Genomic DNA, 8913 nt, shown 5'->3' on the forward strand with positions numbered 1-8913 from the left:
GGGGCCCCGGAGGACTTTGTAAGCCATGCAGTGCTCCACAGGCATCCCGGCAAGTTCCCGTGTGACTGTATTACCAGGACTTCTGTCTTTTAAGAAGCATTTCTGAAGGGGCCTCCTGGATATCTACAGGGCCCTTCTAAAAGGGTCCGGGACCCTGCTGCTTCCGGGGGAGTTCCCTGCCTCCTGCCTCCTGCCTCCTGCCTCACAGCCTTGTGTGTGTCCAGGACTCCCGGGTCCCCTCTGACACCCTGACTTGAACCCACATGTGCTCAGTTCATTGCCTTCTGACCCCCGTTCCACCCTCCCTGACTCTGAACCTGCCGGGCGGGGTGGGCCCTCTCCGTTCAGCCGTCAGGACTCTGCCTTGACCTTCCTGCTGTGGCTGGAAGCTGGGTCTCCCCTCTGCAAGGCACCGCTTAGCGATCCTTCCAGGGAGGGGCTGCCTTCTCTCTGTCTTCTTTACTTGCTGCTTCTGGACTGTTCTTCCTCCCTCCCCTGGAGCTCAGTCCTAACCCAGGGGACACCAGGCCCTCTCGTCACTCCTGCTCCCCTTGTCGCCCTGTGAGTGGGTCACTCGCCCACGAAGGGTTCAGCTCCTGCTCTGCGGGACCTGCAGTGACCCCCATCATAATGCTTCCTGATCCCTGTGTCCATGTGGACACTTTCCCTGTGTTCTGCCCTCACAGCTCTTTGACCCCCCTGCGCGTGGTTTTGTGATCCGCCCTGCAGCGGCCGGTCACTCCCAGGGCCATCCCTGGGGCCATTCCGTTACCGTGACGACACCCACGCCCCCGTCTGTTTCCAGCACCTCTTCCTGAGCTAGTCGGCTGCTTAATACCAAGGTTCCAGCAGTCCCTTGGCTGAGCCTCTCACACTCAACCCCAGTGGATGGCTTTGCTTCCTGTTTCCCCGGGACAAGAGACGCCGTCAGCGGAGGCCTTCCGCAGCATCCTTCCTCCGCCTCCCCTGGCCTCCCACGGCGTCGCGCCAGTGCCTGTGTGTGGAGCGGCTGGGTCGGCACCAGAGCCCTGACCGCTGCCCCCGGACGCCCTCCCGCAGGCGTCCCTTACTCTGGTATCATCGGGCTTTCCCTGTACTGCGTTCTTCCCATCGACACATGCACATACTTAAAAAGAAAAACCACCTCTTGTTCCTATGTCATTCTCTGCTTGGTTTCAAAAAGCAGGACGTCTCAAGAGCTGTGTGTCCTTGCTGTCCCCACTCCCTTTCCATTCTTTCCTGAGTCCCGTGGTTGGTTCTGTCTTCTTCCCAGACGCCGTCATCAGCATCTCAGACTCTCAGGCAGTGGATCATGTCCTCCTCGAAATACGTTCACCTGGCCTTGGGGACTTGCCTCCTGCCCCTCTGGCCTTCATTTCAAGTCCCCTTTGCTGTTTCCTCCCACCGCCCTTACCTCTTAACTGTCAGGCTGCCCGTTTCCCATCTGCTCACACTGCTTTCACCTCATCCCGTCTTGAGGCTCTGCACGCACCACTGGTAGCTGACGACTCTCCCTGTCAGGCTGCAGTTCCAGGAGTTTTGAAAAAGCGCCTACACCCTTGTAACCACCACTACAATAAAAATAGAGACTATTTGCCCTTCTCCAAAGAGCTCCCTCGTGTCTCTTCACAGGTAATCCCCAGCCCTACCCGGCAGCCACGCGGCTGCCTTGTCAGTGCATCTCAGAGCTTCATGAAAACAACCGTACAACATTCTGTGCACATGCGACCTTTCGTGTCCAGTTCTTCTGCAGAACGTGGGGGCTCGTCCTCGCTGTCGGGTGTGGTTTACCCTTTCTTTGCTGAGCGGCAGTCCGCCATGTGGGCGGGCCACCGCAGGCGGTCGTCCAGTGCGCCTGGGGGTGGGCAGCCCTGGGCTGCTGTAAACGCTGCTGCTGTGGGCATCCTTCAGGCCTTCACCTACCTTGGGTAAAAACCTAGGTGTGGACTAGCTGGGTTGTGTGGTAAGTATGTGTTTAACTTTGTAGACTCTTCTATGGGCCTTTTAATCTTGTGTCTTTGTTCTGTTTTACATTCTGGGAAATTCGTCTCTCTTGTTAATGTTTCATCCTTTCTGTTTGAAACCTGTCTCTTTTTAGGACTCCTGTTATTTAGCTGTTAGTGTGTTTATGTCTCTCACCTTTGCTTGTCTGCTCTCTCACTGCTCGTCCTTCCTTCCTTCTGTCTGGACTTCCCCTCAGTTTACTCCTTGTTTCCTCTGTTGTGTCTGCAGCGACTGTCTTATGTACATAGTATTTCTGCTTGGTCCTTTTGTGTGTAGTTCTCATTTCCTGTTGCTAATACCATGCCTTCTCTTTAAATGTGCTTGATTGACTGACTTAAAATTTTGGTCTGTCTGTTCTAATATACGTGCTTCTGATGGAATCTGTAGTCCAGTGTGTTGTTTTTCTTTTGAAATAGTTATGCTCAGAAAATCGCTCATTTCTTGGCCCGTGAGCACATTTGTTTCTCTCGGGATCATTGCTGCTCCATCAGTGTGTGTGCATACACAGGACAGGATCAGATCCTGGCCCCTATAAGCCCCACTGAGCTGAGGGCTGGAAGGACGGAAGCTGGGTTGGGGAGGTAAAGGCGCCACCTCACAAGATAACGAGGTTCCTCTGAAATGGGGTTCACCAGCCCAGGGCTGAGGAGGCAGGGTGGAGAAACGTGTGGAGAAACATGTCCTGCTGTGAGGTAGTCTCTGCGTGTTTGTCAGCTGCTCCTAAGCGCAGGCTGCCGCCCGGCCTTGACTCCACGCCTCAGGGAGCCTGGGCTTCAGCTGGGGACAGACACCGTCTGTGTCAAGGCAAAGGCCAAGGAGAAGCAGGGCAAACTCCAGAGGCTTCTTTCCTGTTCTTAGAGCCAAGCCGTGTGCTGCCTCCTGCCTCAGCCACCCAGCCCCGCACTCTAGTTCAAATGAGAGGTCAACCCGGGTCTTCCTAACAGTTTCTGATATTCCCTCATCTTTTGCCTCTTAAGTTACGTGTGGCTGTTTCTCAGCTGCCTGTGACTGAGCTGGCTTGTGGCACCCAGAACTGGAAACCCAGTTGTGAATCCTTTTTAAGTGAAGGTCTGTAGGAAGGTACTGGAGTCCCCATCCCAGCTGCCTCTCCTTGTGCTCAGCTTCTCCACAGAAGCAGCAAGCGCCACAGGCAGGCCCAAGGCCACGGGGCTCCGGTCCAAACGGCCGCTCCCTGCTATTCGTGACCCCCCTCCCCTGCGCTGCTCATCTGCTGTAAGTGCTCATGACACGTAGCAACTGCAGGCGCGCTGTTTAATCTGACTTACTTAGCATGTTTCTCTTTGTTGCTTGTTGCTCTTACTAGACGCGAGCTCCAGGAGGGCAGCGATTCTCACTCGTCTGGGACCTGGAACTGCTGGCCCACAGCGGGTTTGGTTCTCAGTGAGCATGGGGTGGACAAATGGCCAAACCAGCACTACAGTTTTTCCCAAGGCACCAAACTCAGTCTCTAAAGACCCTCCCGTGTTATTAGGACAACAGAGGGGTCCTGATAGAGTCCAGGGAGGGCAATCCAGGCGAAGGGAAGAAGGTGGGGCTTGGATTTGTGTAGCGCACACAAGGGAATTGTGGGTGAGGTTGATCTGGATTTTGGATAATTGGAAAACAAGCCTCTGTGTTAATGGACCTCGTGGGTGCTGTGCTTTCTCCAGTTTATTTACTGGATGTTATTCTTGTCCAGTGAATAAAGCAGCTGGACTAGGAGGCCTTGACTCATGCTTTTGAAACTTGGTGTAAATTGGATGGGGACTGCCGTGTGGCCGTTCACAGCCTCAGTGGGTCTTCTGGTGTCTCAGCGCGGCCAGGGGTGCAAACATCCTGATAGAGGGCAGCGGGGGAGACCTTCCACAGTTAACATTCTAGGTAAATGCTTGTAAGCAAGTCTTCCACAGTCCTGATGTGAACAGCCCAGTTGTAATCATCCTAACATGGAACGTTGTCATTTCTAGTTCTTTCGCAGAGTCGGGTTCACTACTCAGCACAGAAGTTGAGTGTGTACCATCACAGTGCATAGCTCACTGATATTAGAAATAGAGATGGGGGCTTGTGGGGGTCGGGGAGGGTCATGAACTCCAGGCTCTTTCAGAAACCAGCTATGAGGATAGCAATGACTTGGAGCTGATTTCATCTCGCGGCTGCAACTTGGGGATAAGTCCAGAAGCAGAACAGAAGCAGGTAAGTTCTGCAGTGTGAACGGCTACACCTGGTTCACCAGCACGAGGAAAGAGCATCGGGAAACTGCGCTCCAGCGTGTGTTCGCTGGTCCGTCTGTGCCTTCAGGAAACCCTCCTGGAGGGGCTGGGGTACGGAGTCCTGGGCCAGGCCCTGCAGATGCCCTCAAGGAGCCACAGTCCCATAGGTGAGACATTGGGTACACTGGTGGGGACAGGTCGGGGTGTCTGGGCCACAGCAGGGGCTTCAACAGGGGTGATGGCAGCACCAGCGCAGGCACTGCAGTCAGACCAGGGAGTCAAGGAGGGCCTTCCGGGGAGGTGAAGCCACTTGTTACTCCTGTCCATGGCCACAGACTAGCAATGAAACCACCAGCCATTTCCACTGTTCTGGGATTTTCCAGAGAGAAAAGACACACTTGCATGAACATGAGACACTGCAGAACATCAGACTCAAGGCTTTGTTCAGCAGAAAGAGGCGAGTACAGTTGTCCACTCTGGAGCCTGCTATGGAGACGGCAGAGGGTGGGGTGATGCTCATCAGGAGAACAGGGAGAAAGCTGGGGAGACGCTCGGGTCAGGGAGCAGTAGAGCAGCGAGCTAGCTCTGTCCCTGGCTTGGGGACTCGCCCCGCCAGCTTCAGTTCCAGCCCGCGGTGGAAACGCCTCCTTCTGCAGCCGCAGGGGCCACCCACGTGCTGGAGTCTTGCTTCCTCCCTGCCCTCCCCCTCCTCCAGCCTACTGTCTCAGCCCCTGCTTTCCCTCCACAGCCACTCCGCCCAACTGGGACTTCCAGCAGGAAGGATGGCCGCTGCTCCCTGCTGTGGGACAGACGGGGTTCATCACTTGTTTGCTCAACACACGTTTACAAAATGCCTGGATTGTGCCAGGTGTTGTGGGGAGACTAGGACACAGCAGCAACAAAGCAGCACCCTGTGTTTGTGCAGCTGGGACTCTGGTGAGGGCAGTCGGACAGTGGCACGTACGTACACGCGATGCTGTGAGTGAAGAGAAAACAGGGAGAGCACGTCGGGGTGGGGGTGTAGCTCGGTGGTGGAGTGCATGCTTGGTGTGCGCGAGGTCCTGAGCTCAATTCCTAGTGCCTCCGCTAAGGGGAAATCTCCAGTGCCTCCATTTAAAAAAAATTAAAAATGAAAATATATATTTAAAAAAATAGGGAAATACATTAAGAAAGAGATGGAGCAATGCCAGTGGGAAGAAGAGTAAAACAGAAAGACTAGATTCCACAGAAAGACTGTCCCCTAGAGGCATTAGCAGAGTTGCAAAGTGGGGGCTGGTACTTGGAGTGCAAGACAAGAGTGGTATCCTCAACAGGGAATGGGATACTGATTTAAAGAGGAGCCTGGCATCTCTGAGACTAAGGGCAGAGAAAGAGAAGATGGTGGGGAAATCGAAAGCCCTGAAAACCCTGAGGTGGGCCCCAGAAAAGGGGTCGGCCTGGTCCTCAGAAGAAGAGGCTCTGAAGAGAACATTGGACCTCAGTGTCTAAAGACCCAGCCCTCATCAGCAACATATGAGGAAAGAATGGCTGGAAATTGCTCTGAAGTGCTGACAGACACCAACTACAGCAACACATCTGATCAGCCCCACCTGGTCAGGTCACAGACAAGCTGCTGCAGCCAGTGAGATGGCCCTGAAAACACTCACAGGAAGAGACACCTTAACCTTAAAGGAGTGACATGGCAGCTGACTTCCCGTGGGAAAGGATGGAAGCCAGCTGGCGATGGGGTGACACTGAAGGAAAACAAATGCCGTCTTCACCAAATATGATGATGAAGAAGAGATTCAGATGGACCAAAGTGGTGGGGTTTTTGCCAGCGGATCAACACTAATAAATACTGAAGGTGGTTCTCTGGGCAAAGGAAGGTCATTGAGACAGAAACAGGAAAATGCAAGAAGCATGAAGAGGAAAAGCACATACCTTCATTACCAGCGATCTCACAGTGCCTGGCGGGGCTGGCCCTTCCTCCTCTTGTCAACATTTGGGTCTCTGCTCCTAGATAATATCCTGAGACCCACCCTCCCCGCCCCACACTCTAGACCTACAGTCAGTGCATCCTTCCCTTCGCGGTCCGTCTCATTGCACATGCCGCTGACGTTGCCTTGTCCACTTGTCTCCTTCCTCATTGTCCACACCTCCTTCCAATACCGCACTCGGCTGTGAGCCCCATGGGGGTGGGGATGACGCTGGCCCTAGTCGTGCTGAGCCCCTGTGCCCGCACGGCACCTATGGCACTGAGAGTGCTTGAGACACACCAGCATGTGGTTGACTGAGCTTCCCAGCAGCCCGACCTCATCAGGTGGGGCGGCTGTGAGTTCTCCTCATCCAGGGTCTCCCGACCATGGGGAGGAGACAGGCTGACTGTGAGGTGGGGCCCACGGGGAGAAGGGCTCTGCACGTGGAGGCAGGTGGTCCACAAACCCTGTGTGTGGGAGAAGGACGAGTCAGAATGCTCAACTGTAGAGTGGGGCGTGGGGGGTGGAAGTCACAGAGTCGGTTAATCAGAGAGGCAACAAGTCAGCCTCACCTGTGGACAGCGGAGAGCGGGGGAAGGGGCGTGGGCAATGCAGAGGGGCCCCAGCAACACAGAGACTGGGTCGTGAATGTCAGGGCTCAGCCTGGGTTTCTCTGCAGGTGCTGATCTGTCTCCCGTGGCAACGCCTCCCTTGTGACATCACAGAGACAAAATCCCTCTCAGGTGGAGCAAGTAGTGCTCAGTGAGCAGCGCCCATGCTCAAGGTGGGTCCTCGTGGTGGGAGTATTTATGCCCCAAAGAGGGAGGGTCTCAAAGGTGGAGAACTGGGGGCAGGGAACATGATCAGGTTTGCCAACCAGAAATCTCTATGTTTGCCCTTGCTTCCCAAACTCCAGAGCCTAAAAGTCACTCGGGGTGTTCTTAAAAATACAGACACCCCCCCTCACTGTGGCCCCAACCCCGATCCACTAGACCCAGAAATCTGTATTGTCGGCCGAGCTCTGGGGATTCTTGTCATCCTGGGAGCAGACATCCAGTGGGACCCGGCATGGTTTCCACCACATGGAAGGAAGCCAGCCTGACTTGGGGTCATTTTAGGGCCACCTTGGGCAGGGCCAAGCAAGGTGCTGGGGACTCTAACCTGGCCCCATGTGACAGTGACACCGTTGGAGGAACAGGTGGTGGTCTAGGCTTCATGTGGCCGTGGGAGGCCATCCTAAGGTCCTCTCCAGAGGACTCGGGGATAAAGGAGACCTGAAACCTGGAGGATGAGAGGTGACGACGTTGAGCTCCAGGCTTCTGGAACACAGAGGCAGTTAAATCCCTCTGACCTTTTGTGTTCCAGGAAATGGCTCGCTGCCAAGGACCGTCCTTCCCCACAGGACTGATAAGGCTCTCAGGGACCCCTCTTCTGCACAGGGCAAGGCCGGATCCAGACTCCAGATTTCCGTTGTCTTTCTTGGAAGTGGTTAGCGAGACTGTCCACTCTGATCAATCCGAACAAAAGTCTGTAATCTCGACTTCGCCAAACTTTGGTTCAGCTTCTTTCCTCCCCAAAGACCCCAAAGACCCTCGAACTTTGACTGACTCCTGAGGTTGAACAAGCATTAGGGTGCAGAACAGCGGCTGCCTCTAGAACTGGCCGACAGCAGGCGTCTCCTCTGATCTCCCGCTCCCCACACCCGGTTCTTTTTAGCCTTGTTCATGCCTCCCCGTGAAGGCATGTTCCTCTCTGCCCAGCCTTGGGGGTGCTGGCAGACAGCGCCCTTTCCTTACAGGACTCATATTTCTGAATAAAGTCTTTCCTGACCGAAGACTGGTTTTGTTTTCCATTTGGCAGAAGTTGGCTCCAAGCCCTGGTGCTCAGTCTGCTCAGAATCCAAAGCTGGAGGAATGAGTTCTCAGAGCCCTGCTGAGCAGCCCAAAGACTTGCCCGAAGGCTGGGTTTCTGCACCGGCACCACTGAGCATCTACCCAGGAAGGACAGAAGATGCTTTTGTGTTTGAAGGGGCCTGGTGGCTGCTGGGCGGGCAGTGAGCTGGCGGAAGCAGCTGCTACCACAGGAAGACAGGCATGGAGACCTCTGGTCACTCAGCGAGAGATGGCCGCTTGGACCAGTGTAGTGCAGGGGCTGTGCAGAGCAGTGATGAAAAGGTGCTCAGTGAACCTTGGAGCAGAGAAACACGAAGAAACCACAGTGTTACAGAGAAAGTACTGAAGCCCAAGAGAAAAGGTCGCGGTCACGCTGGAGAAGCTTGGATCTGATTTGTGTTCCTTCCGGTAATAATTGAAAATTCCTAACCTTGAGCAAAAAAATTAAGGCACCTGGAGAACAGCCAGAGCAGGGAGAGACTGGTGGACCCCATCCTTGAAGAAGGAAACTGTCCCAGGTGAGATCCACACAGGAGGTCGGCTGCCCAGGAGGTGTGCCTTCTGGGCTTGTAGTCCATGGGCGACACTTAAGAGCATCCAAATTCAGTGGCTTCTTCCATTTAAAAAAAAATAATACCTTTGATAGGGAGGGGAAAGTTAGGGGTACTGGATTAAGAGGGACAAACTACTATGTATAGAATAAATGAGCTGCAAGGATGCATTGCACATTGCAAGGGATACAGCCAATGTTTTATAATCGGTGTCTTTGTTTTCTATTTTAAAAATAACTTTAAATGGAGGTATAATCTATAAAAAATGTGAATCACTGTGGTCTACACCTGAAACTACTGT

The 8913-nt window shown here is 54.1% G+C and overlaps 1 long non-coding RNA gene across 1 annotated transcript; it reads right to left on the reverse strand.

The window, feature by feature from the left end:
* Positions 1-4640: 4640 nt before the first annotated feature.
* LOC140698011 (uncharacterized) lies at positions 4641-6219 on the reverse strand. Its single transcript, XR_012075364.1, has 2 exons — positions 6135-6219; positions 4641-5190 (listed from the first exon to the last, which is right to left on the reverse strand). It is a non-coding gene; the product is annotated as an uncharacterized lncRNA (long non-coding RNA).
* Between the last annotated feature and the right edge of the window lie 2694 nt (positions 6220-8913).

Source organism: Vicugna pacos, chromosome 9, assembly GCF_048564905.1.
Source record: "Vicugna pacos chromosome 9, VicPac4, whole genome shotgun sequence".
NCBI classification, from domain to species: domain Eukaryota; kingdom Metazoa; phylum Chordata; class Mammalia; order Artiodactyla; family Camelidae; genus Vicugna; species Vicugna pacos.